At 39.4% G+C, this 12060-nt stretch overlaps 1 protein-coding gene across 1 annotated transcript in view; it reads left to right on the forward strand.

Annotated features, from left to right (window-relative positions):
* The window catches only part of GTF2F2 (general transcription factor IIF subunit 2), a 126083-nt gene that overhangs the window by 30324 nt on the left and 83699 nt on the right, over window positions 1-12060 (forward strand). The window lies entirely within an intron of this gene.

Below are 12060 nucleotides of genomic sequence, written 5' to 3' on the forward strand. Positions count from 1 at the left end.
CCCGCCTTGGGTCTTCAGTGTAGTTATTTTTATCTACTGCTGGTTGGTAGCTAGATAACTTCTATTTCTTTTTGTCCTTGTCACCCTTTGTTCACACTTAGGCTTTCCTTTTTATAATTGCCAGTTCTAGACTAGAAGGTGTTCATTCATCTGTTCAACAGACATTTTTAATGGCAGGCCCTGTGCTAGAATAAGACTAGATCCGACTTCAGCTAGGGAACTGATAGGTGAAGAAATAGTCGCTACAGAAAGTTCTCTAATGGATTATGTACAAAGAGGGGGAAAGTATGCACTCTGTCTGAGGAACTGAGGAAGGTTTCAGAAGTGGAGGTAATATTTGAGCTGGGCCTTGAAGTATATGAATAATTGTGTATAAATAGAAAGAAATGATAAGTGATGATAAAATTCCTTTTTCTCACCTTCAAGTATTGTTCTTCACTTTGCTTTCTCCTGCCTGTCATATTCTGTCATATCTATATAAAAATTTGTTAAATAGCCTCAGTGAGACCTAAGGAGGAAAGCTCAGGTGTGGACTTCGGTCTGTTTAGAGATGAAAAGGTTTGAAGAGGTGCAGTGGGAGTGGAAGAGGGGGAGCCTGTTTAGAGATAGTGGGGTCATTTTGACAGCTTTTGCTGATGAAGTCACTGTGTGGGAGTTGGAAGAGTGAGAAATCTTGAATGGTTTCCAAGCTTTTTTGGCTTGAGCATCTGGATGAGTGATGAGACCGTTAGTTACCGAATTAGAAAATATTGGGGAAAATGGTCCAGGTTAGAGCTAATAGAAACATGGTGGCCTTTTGCTCTGAGTTTTTATTATCTTTGACCCCTCTGTAGCAGTTCATTAATTCAACAAATTGATATTTTTCCTTACTTTTTCCAGGCCCTTTTTTATTTAGATTAGAATATTTTAGTAAGCAAAATCTCGGCATTCATTGTGCTTACATTTTAGTAAGAGAAAACAGCAGCAAACAAATAAATTATATCACTGACTACAGGGTGGTAAGTCTTGTGGAAAACGTGGGACGTGGACTCGGGAATGGGGGTTGAAGGTGGGGCGTGGTCAGCGTGGGCCTGTTGAGATGATGGGATTTGAACAAAGGCGTGAGCTCCCTCAGGAGAGTTAGCCGTGTGGAGTTAGTCTGCTAACTAGAAGTGTTCAAGTCGGGGGAACACTTGCACCCTAAGGTGGGAGCCGCCTGGCATGCTCTAGGATTAGCAGGGAGGCCAGTGTGGGTGGGATGGATGGGCGAGGGGAAGAGTAGGAGGCTGTTAGGCCGGAGAGGAAGGGGGTTGGCCGTGGCAGATCCTAGAGGGATTTGTAAACCGTTACGAGGCTTTGGACTTTTACAGAGTGAAATGGCGAGCCACTGGAGGGTTCTGAACTGTGATTTGATCTGACATTTTAAAGGCTCACCCTGGCTGGCAGGTTGAAGAGAGACATTGGGGGGCAAGGGTAGAAGCTGGCGATTATTGCAGTGACCCAGGGAGAGGAGGCAGAAACTTGGACCAGGGCGGTAGCAGTGACGAAAGCCTGGCCTCTCATCTGATGTCCAGTCCCTTCTTTAGTGGACTCAACAGACAGTCCACTTGGCTTTTCTTTTCACCTGAAGGTATGAAATCAAATTCATGTCTTCATCCCTCTATTCTCTCTCTATCCACGCTGCTGTCTGTGATGCATGTTGTCAGCCTGTTCTCTTCGCCGTAATAATTCTTACCCCCCTATTGCTCTCACATTCAGTCTCTTGCCTCAGTCGGTCATTTCTGTGGCACCGATCACACATAGACCTTTCTTATTCCACTTAAAACAAAGCATTCCTCTGCACACCTCACCACCCTCTCCACCCTCTTCCAGCCCCATCTGCTGGAATCCCTTCCCTTTTATCCTGCCTTCCTGACAACTGCCTCTGATCGTCCTTGGCCGGAAGTTTACCTTTTACAGTCATCAGCATCCTTCCCTTCACTGCTCCAGCCTGTGCTGATTCTCCCTTCATCTGGACTAGTGTGGCACTGAGGTTTGTATTACGCTTTCGTCCCCTAATCAAACCTTGTGGGCAGGGCACCATGTCTCATGCTTACCCCGTAGTGTCTAGTATAGGACTGAGCACATAGTAAGTAGATGGGCGTATTCAAGCCAACATGTTGCAATAGTTTATTTTACAGTGGTTTTTATGTGAGGTGACTCGTTTGTGATAAAAGGATGGGTTTTCTTCCTTCAAAGTTAATAGTCTTTTTCTTAAGACATTTGAAGTTCAAAACTGAATATTAAATTCCTTTGTTTCCCACTTTATTTCTCGCTCATTGTATGTTTTTTGGAGCAGATGATTCTTTTACTTTCTGCTAATCCGATTAATTCTGCGCTGTGTGCTGTACACTTGGTTAGCCACTGTGCACATAATAAGACATATTCCCCAGGCAACACAGCCGCTGAGCTAAATGGAAGGATGGGGGAATTTGTTTGGTGGTGACCTACCTATTTACTTTCAAGCTTGAGTTTGGTAACATACACCAATACACATATCTTAGAATGTATTCATTCATATTTGACGAAAAAATGTATATCTATGGGAATGCTCTTTGAAGATACTGAATTACCAGTCATTTTCAAAACTGAACTGATACTATAGAATTTATAATCCGCCTTTTTTGGTGCTACTGTCCTGCAAATGTGGTAAACGAAGCATAAATAAAGGTAACGTTTTCATTTTTACTTGGATTTTTGGGTGCTTTTGGAAACATTAACTTGAGAATGGGATATTTGGTATATGAGGTGTGATCAAACAATACAATGAATATTTAATTTTAAAAAAATTATTACAGTAAAAGACACATTGCCATTAATCCCCCTCAAAATACTCTCCCTCGCTTCCAACACACTTATCCATCGTCCTTGCCACTTTCTGAAGCAGTTCTGGAAGTCCTCTTTTGTGAGTGTCTTTAGTTGTGCTGTCATGGCTGCCTCGATGTCCCGAATCATTTTGACTTTGGGGAAGAGCCAGAAGTCACACGGTGCCAGATCCAGTGAATAAGGTGGATGAGGACACACCGTAATGTTTTTATTTGACAGAAATTGCCATGCCAGAAGCGATGTGTGACACTGAATGTTGTCATGTTGGAGGATGATTTACTGTACACTTTAAAACACACCTTCTCTCAACCGTAGCTCACACCTGACTGACTGCACTGAATAAATTGAAACTTGACATACACTGTTACTAAGGTTCAGTGCACCGCTTCCTGTATTGAAGATCCTGCCTTTCCATTGGATGGCACTTGGCAGCAGCTTTCACTATATTTTGTGATCACAACAGAAAGGCTCCATGTCACACATCGCTTCTGGTACAGAAATTTCAGTCAAATAAAAACATTACGGTGTGTCCTCATCCACCCTATTCACCAGATCTGGGACCATGAGACTTCTGGGTCTTTCCTAAAGTCAAAATGACCGTGAAAGGTAAATGTTTTTAATCAATTCAGGACATCAAGGCAGCCACAACAGTGCAACTAAAGACACTCGTGAAAGAGGACTTGCAGAACTGCTTCAGGAAGTGGCAAGAACGATGGGATAAGTGTGTTTGAAGTGAGGGGGAGGATTTTGAGCGGGGTTAATGGTAATGTGTCTTTTACTGTAATAATTTTTTTTTGATTTAAACATTCGCCGTATTTTTTTATCACACCTTGTATAATTTTCAGAGGTTCGAATTAAGCTTCATGTATATGTATGCATGCTTGTTAGCATTCGAGCAACAGCTGTTTTTTTCTTTGTTGAATATTTTTTCTTATTGCTTTTAAACATGAATTACACTCTGTTGCCTGAATTATCACCTTATGCATATTACTAGTTGCCATGGAACTGGACTCCCTGAGATTTTATTTAGTCTTATCTGTCACAACTGTAATTATCTTATCACTTTTAGTACAGTCGTCTCAAACTTTTTTGTGTCAGGGCTCCTTTATTGCATATGTTACATATTACATGTTAACATAAATAACACATTCTTATGAAAAAACCCACCATTTTCCAAACAATTAGTGGGAGGAGTGGCATTTTGCCAGTCTCATGAATGTCTGGGTTACAAGACACGCTGGATTCTCACGTCTGCTTCTGTATTCAATCTACATCCATGATATTTTAATAGTTGAAGGATCTGAAGAAAATCTCAACTCTTGCAAATATGTGGTTAGAAAAGGGAGGAACACTTAATGGGATTTTCAGATAATTTTTTTGATACTAAACCAAAACTCTACAAGTAGTAGTTTTTAGGGTTTTTTTAAATTATTTTTTTCCAGTTACAGTTGACATTCAGTTTATTTTATATTAGTTTCAGGTGGACAGCATAGTGGTTATACATTTATATGATTTATGCAGTGATGCCCTGATTAGTCTAGTACCCACCTGGCACTGTAGACAGTTGTTGCAACATCATTGACTGTATTCTCTGTGCTGTACTTTACACCCCCAGTGGAAGTGGTAGTTTTTTAAAGGTGAGTTGCAATACAGTCTGAAATCAGCGAACTTTTTATACTGTTATATTGAAAGCCACTGGTTTTATCTTGTACTTTGAATGAATCTTTCACTTATGCATGATTTTGTAACATCATGCATCCATCATTTGGTGAATAATGATTCACTGAGTAATGCAGTTCTTCCACATGTTGACACATTTCATTATACAGTATCAAAATTTTACATTCATTAGCATCATTGATTTAATCAGAAAGTCTTTAAGTAGTGGAGAGTTTTCAGTCTGTGGTGGGTTCAAGCTTTTCAAAACTTCTAATTTTGACTTCAAAGGTTGAATTTTATTAATGGCAACAAATACTGTCAGTTGTTTTCTTTTAGAAGATGGGCTTATTCCATTCATTTTGAGAAAATATCTTTTGGATACCTGAGTCTGGCTATCCATAGTTTGTCAGTCATTCTTGCAAATAAAAATGATCTTCCTGAGAAAAGAAGCTACATCAGCTTCTAACTCAATCACATAAATGCTTTTCTTTGACACAGGCATCCTATGTTGGTGTCCAGTGGAAGTGCTTTATGCGACTTCCCATTCGGGGTCACAGAATAGTAAAGGATGTGGATCAAGGGTCAGAGTTGAATAAACCCTGATTTTTACTGTTCATCAAGACCATGCTTAAATGAAACTGCCTTTTTTTTTTTTTTTGGTTCCTCTTCTTTTATTCTTACCCAGTTAACACTTGTGTCCTGAAAAATATCATCATATCCATCTCTTGCATGAAAATCTTTGCCTTTACTCTTTTTTCTCTACAAAATAAAGCTTAAATTCTTCATCAAGATATGCACATTTTTCTTCAAAACCTTGTACAAATTTATTCTTGTTCTGGACATTGTGGGGAAGGGGAAGAATTTCCTTTCTCTCCTCTGGTTCTTTTTGGTTGGCCAAATAATCAAATCAACAGGAGACAGGCTGATTCAATTTGGAGGAAAATCTTTTCTGCTGAGGTGTTGAACTGGATTTTGCAGTGGCTGGAAGTGTTACACTTGTGGCCAGTCATGCCTACCATGTGAGTACACAGCTTCATTTAGCTTAGGGGAGAAGGCCTTTGCTGTCTTCTGCCAGATTTCCCAGGGTCCCATTTGCAGGCTCTGGATGAGTGAGGTGTCCCAGTGCGTCCCATCCTAGTCACCAGAAACTGTAGAAGGAGGAGGTTCCGAAACTGCCTTTTAAACTATGGTGGGAGGTGGTAAAGAATACGCTAGTACAGTTAGCTTTGTCGTGGCCCCAGGAGTTTACCCACCATTGCTTTTGCACCATCAATGCAAATAACAGTGGAAAAGACAATTATGTATTTTAATGAAAACAGTTTGACTTGGTGGACACCCACATGGTCTTGAGGACCCCTCCATAGCCTGTACTCTGAGGAATGCTGATTTAGTGTGCTGCGTTAAGAAAAGATGTAGGTTCCGTTTTGAGGTGTCTTGTGTTGCGCTGAACCGTTCTTACTGGCTGTAGCCTAATGGAGACCTTTCCTCCGTCCAGTGCATCATTAGGGCAGCATCACACACGGCACTGGGCTGCCTGTTTCAGGGCTTGTGTTGGCTATGCCAAGAGTTCAGTCCATATTTTCCGACTGGATTTGAGCCTCTGTTAAACTATTTCTTTTGAGTGTTTATTATTACACTTACATGTTGGTGTATAACCTGCCTTCGCATATCCTGTCTTACTTACTTCTCTTCATAAGCCCAAGAGGGAATCACTTTTAAATTAGCTCTCCATTGTGTAGATGAGAGAACAAAAGCTCTAAGAGAATGTGTGACTAGCCCCACTGTAGTTCCTCATATTTAGAAATACATTTTTAAAACAAGCTCTTTTTAAAATAGGTAACAGAACCACTAGGTCTGCCTGAGCAAATGCCTGCTGACCGAGGTCTGGTGAGTTCCCTGGCAGCTCCGGTGGTCTCGCAGCCCCCTGCCCTTCACGTGGCAGCCGGCTCTATGTCCCATCGGGCTTTCCAGCTCTCCCAGGGAATTAGGGGTGAAGGCCTCTGTGGAGAGAGGAAGCATGCTCTATTTTTTGGCTTACTCTGAGTAACAGCCATGCTAGTCAGTATTTGGAATCACACCAGTTTCTGACACTCGTATACCTGTGAGGAAGAACAAACTGAAACAAAGATGTATGGCTTTAGTGTTTTGTACATTTCCTGAAATGCCCCCCAGGTTCGAGGCTGACTGTCAAGGTTCAGCTTTGAATTTTACTGCCAAGTGCCTGAGCCATGTCTGCGCTGAAGAACCAAGCCTCATAGCAGAGTGTGTCTTATTTAGTGGCTGGAAAGAGCAAAAGGCATGTTTATAGGTTTTCATCTTCAGTTATGCGTGCTAATACCCACCGCAGCTTTCGTCGTCTGGGGAGGAGGCGGAGAGGAAGAAAAAGCAGAAGCTGGATGGAGGGAAAGGGTGATATTAAGGTTTGGCGTCAGGTGAAAGCCATTGAAATGTTGATTTACTCTTCACTCTTTTTATAATGAAATATTTCAAGGCTATGGAAATGTTGAGAATATTGTAACTGGCGTCCATATTTTATAATGGTTGGTATTTGCCATGTTTGTTATTTTTTTAAAGGAAATAGAACATTTTAGATAGAGTTGACACTCCATTTTCTTTTTCCTGGTCCCACCCCCACCTCCCTTTCCAGAGGTAATCATTGTCCTGGAGTTAGTGTGTATGATTGTGACTCATTGTGATGAGCCTGCAATCGCCTACAACAAAATCTTTATGATTTCACTGGAAAAAAACCAAGAGCGTTTTTAGAGACAGTTTAAGCAGCGTCGTCCAAATTTTTAGCAATTATAGAAGTTTAGTGCTTAGACTGAATAGAGATTTTTCTAGTATGAGGTATGTATATCTCGACAAGCCTTTGTTTTTGGTTTCTTCTGTTTCTTTAGTACATGAATATTTTTTTAATTTCCTGAATTTTAACATAAATTATGTGATCAGAATTATTAAGAAACTTAAAAATTCAGTCCCATGTTTTCTGGTGAGAAATACTGATTGATGAGTGAAGAGGATAAGGTTGAAAGAAGACGTTTGAATTCTGTTTTAGCCTTGGCACCATGCGTTTCTTATTTTGGTATTATAGTCTCTATATCTATCTTGTACTAACCACACTGACAGTGTATGAAGTAGATACTATTTATAGCATTATTCCTCTGAAGAATTGACCTATAATTTATACAAGGAATATTCGCACATTTATTTTTTTCTTCAGTTTTAGTCATTGTTATGAATTTATTAATGTAATCAAAACCTCCAGCTTTAGTACTCATGAATTCCACTTAAATATGTCTAAAATTTACTGAAGTTTGGGCTGTGATCTCTGTTAAGTAACTTTATTTTGGACCTCTGCTTTCTGTATATCCTTGTTTGTGATTTTTATGGCGAGTGTCAGAAAGCATCCTCTAATTTTTTTTTTACCTTTATTGTATGTTGTATTTGCCTATTCCTAAAATTCTGAGATGCTCAGCTTTTATTATCAAGCCTGTCCGTTTCCTGTTTTGTAAAGCAGTTGAGAAGAACTTAGGAAGTTTTTATCATACCTGAAGGAAATGACAAGCTGTACAAACACATCTTTTTCTTTTGATGCTCTGTAGCCTCCATGTTGTAAAGTTGGTTCATTGTTTTGATTCATGTTCAGAAGAGCCTGGCTTCTTTACAGACTAAATGCAGCTCAGTAAAACCAATTTTACTGTGTAAATTACAGAGGTATTCAAATGAAGTCATTGAAACAATTTTAATTTTAAAATATTTTACTTTTTAAAAACTGATTCATTTTCTTTGGCTTTTTCAAATGACTTTATTGCTTTAAGTAAGAAAACCTCATTGAAGATGTTTGTTGCACACCAGCGTGGCTGCTTCTGTCGTTCTGGGCCTTAAGTGCACTATTCTTGTGTCGAAATTTAAAATGGAGGAAGTGCCACGTAGCTGGTTTTCTTTGTCTGCCACATAGCCTCTCGGTATAGAAATGGAAGACACGTTACTTGGGTGGCTTTTTCTTTTTGTTGCTTGAAACCGTATTCTGTTGATATGGTTATAGTACTAATCCACTAATTCCCTATGGAAAAAAGAAGCTGAGACTTTACAGTCTGGTTTATTACTTTAAAAAGCAATGCATATTCTTTATTTAAAAAATCACGCAGAGTACAGAAAGTTTTCGTGGAAAGAAAAATGGCCGGCTCTTCTCCCACAGCCTTACTCGTCCCACTTTGGGGTACCCAGTGCTGACAAAGGTTAGCCACGAAATCTTGCATCACAACGGAATAGGAAAGGCAACGGAAATGAATTTGAAGCCTGCACTTGAACTGTATTCTTGGTTATATTGTCTGTGATACAAAGTACCTTGTATCATTTAAAATTCTCATAGCTATTTGGTTTGAAAGAATTAAAGAAACTTTTTATCCAAGCATTTAAATTTACAACGTTTGTATCTTAAGCAGTGATAGCTAACAAATATGTAACTGACTGAGCACTTATTTTGTTCACTGTGGTGACACTTTACACGAATTATTTCTTCATGCAACAAGCCTGTGATGTAGGTACCACTGTGATTTTATTTGATGAGAGAAATGGGGCTTACATAGGGTATAGTTTGACCCATATCATGTAGTTTGTAAGCCTTGCCCCAACTCATTATACTAGTGGTTTTCAGAGTGTGGGTGTACAATCCATTTCATGAGTAATAGACAGCATTTAAAACAGAAAGAGAGAAATACAATGGAAAAAATTTAACTTTTTACATTTGAACATTTCTGACATATCCCGAAGGAGAATAATATAACAAACCCTATGAAACCCCACCCATGGATTCATGGTAGGTTTTTTTTCCCCTGCCTCAGCATTATGGTACATTTTTTTAAACTTACTATCAGTGATTAAGTGCAAGTTACTTTTATAAAAAGATATAATTTTACTTTATTCATATATATTTGTACCCCTATTTGCCCTGCTGAATTTTATCTCCTGAGTCTCTATAATGCTATAGATCACTGTGATATGTTGCTTCATATTATAAACCTCAGTTCCTTCATCAGTTCCCTGCTGGGCTTGCCCTGTGGAAGCAAAAATAGTCTGTTCAATCGTTGTCTGCAGAGTACGAATATATTTTTAACGTGCCACCTTCTAGTAATAGATGTATATTTATTTATATGTGTCTAGTGTAGTGGTTCCTACCTGAGGACAACTTTGGCAACAATCTGGAGACATTTTTGATTGTCACACTAGGTGTGTGCTACCGGATCTAATGATCAGAGAAGCCACTTAAACAGCTGTGCATGGACAGCTCCTCACGACAAAGAATTATCCAGCCCACAATGTCTGTAGTGCCAAGGAGGAGAAACCCTGGGCTACTGTAAAAGAAACTATTATTTTTAGGGACAAGCAATTTGGTGTAACTACTAATGATATTAAAGTTATAAAATACAGTAGCCCCCACTTATCTACAGGGGATGCGTCCCAAGACCCCCAGTGGATTCCTGAAACTGCGGGTAGTAGGAACCATATATACTCACACACCATGTTTTTTCCTGTGCGTACATATATCTTTGGTAAAGTTTAATTAATAAATCAGGCCTAGGAAGAGGTTAACAACAGTGACTAATAATGAACTAGAACAATTATAACAAAATGCTGTAATAAAAGCTATGTGAATGGCGTTGGGGCCACTGTTAAGTATGATAAGGGTGACTGAACACAAGCCGTGGGATACCGCGACAGCTGATCTGAGGACCTAGGCGGCTGCTGAGCGACCGGCGGGCGCCACGCTCCAGAGCGGGGATGCGCTGGACACAGCGCGCGGGGTGGCCGAGGTTTCCTCATGCTCCTCAGAACTTGCGATCTTAGTATTTTCCCACCGCGGTTGACTGCTTGTGCCAGAAACCACAGAAAGCGAAACCTCAGATAAGCGGGGAACACGGTACATGGATTTCTGAAGGGGCCCGCAGGAGTGACCAGAGCCTGTCACCGCCCCACTGGTGGTGTTTCTCTTAGTCTCCTCCGCCCATCCCCTCCCTCCTCCTGCCCTTTTCTCTTGTTTTATCAGAAAAAAATTGTGTAGTAATTAGAGGCTGTTCTTGAGACTTTATAGTGTCTTGTTTTTTAAATATCTACTCTTAAGCACTCTATTTTTTTCACTAGCCCTTGTCAGATTATTCCTTTAAAGCAATTTTGGGTGTTTATCACAGTCATAAAAACACATTATTCTTATTCTGCACTAGTCCTGACTGAAGAAAATTCTTAGAGCAATAAATATGGTGTTTCAAACATTTTACTGCTCTTGAAAAAATTCTTACATTTAGAAAGATGTCGTCTGTGCTTCTACGTCGCCCACTTTTATTCAAGGTTGATTTAATTTTAAGCGTAACGATTCATATGTAATAAAGAAAAAAGACAATATAAAAATGAAATGTGGCTGATTTCTCAACTATATATTAATCGAGAAGAATTATTTATAGAGCTTTTCATGGTAAATAAAAGCTTACCAGGAAAGAGAAATAAACTTTCCCATCCCCCGTTGTCTTTTTTAACTTTTTATTGTGGAGACATTTGAAGCATGTACAAAAGCAGGGAAATAGTATGGCGAACCTTCATACACCTCAGAGTATTAACATATGACCGACCGGTCATTCATGTTTCAGCTGCACCCCAGCCACTGCCCTTTGTACCTCACTGGATTACTTTAAAGAAAACCTCACACAGCATACCAGTCCATCCTTAAATTCTTCAGTACATGTCTCCATACGGATTCCTTTCTTAAATACGTATATAGCCACCATTATGATACCTAAGAAAATGAACAGCAGTTCCAAAATAGCACCATCGATCTAGTCAGTGGGAACTGTGTAATGCTCAAATTCCAGTGGCTCTTGATTCCCCTCCTTCATGTTCTGTTTCCTAATTTATGGTCCAGCTCTATCCGAAGTCATAGTTTGCAGTTGTACACCTTACAGTATCCACTTGTAAAGGCACCACTGTAGAAAATACCATTCATCAAGCATTTGTTTTACTATGAAGGCATGAAGCAATCTTTCTGCAGAACTGTTTGAGAAAGCTGGCTGATAAAGTGACAATAGAAAATCATTTCTAGAGCTGTACTGAGGCACTGACATCAGACTTGTGAAAGTGTTTGGGGTTTTTTTTGCCGGGGGTGGGGGTGGGGGGAGGATGGCAGATACTTAAACTGTGTTTACTGAATGTCATGATGATTTTCAAATTCAAATTAAAGTTAACAAATAGATTCATTTTAGTATATGTGCTACCAAAGCGAGCCTAACAAATAGGTCCAAATAGATCCAGAAGAAAATCTTGTCAGTGCAATATGACCAAACTCTAAGGAATAGAGAGGGCTTTAAAAGTAAAAGCTAATAGTAAAATAGAAGCAGGTAATACAAAGAATTTCTATGATGAATAAATGTTGTTTAATATAGTTTATATGTTATTTAATGTCATTAATATGGGTAGGGAATGTATCAATATATCTCAATAGAAACGATAGGGATGTTATATACAATTTGTGTACGAACCTCAATTTAGATTATCAATTTCTTGAAAAGT

The sequence above is a fragment of the Hipposideros armiger genome, unplaced genomic scaffold (assembly GCF_001890085.2).
Source record: "Hipposideros armiger isolate ML-2016 unplaced genomic scaffold, ASM189008v1 scaffold_139, whole genome shotgun sequence".
Taxonomy (NCBI): domain Eukaryota; kingdom Metazoa; phylum Chordata; class Mammalia; order Chiroptera; family Hipposideridae; genus Hipposideros; species Hipposideros armiger.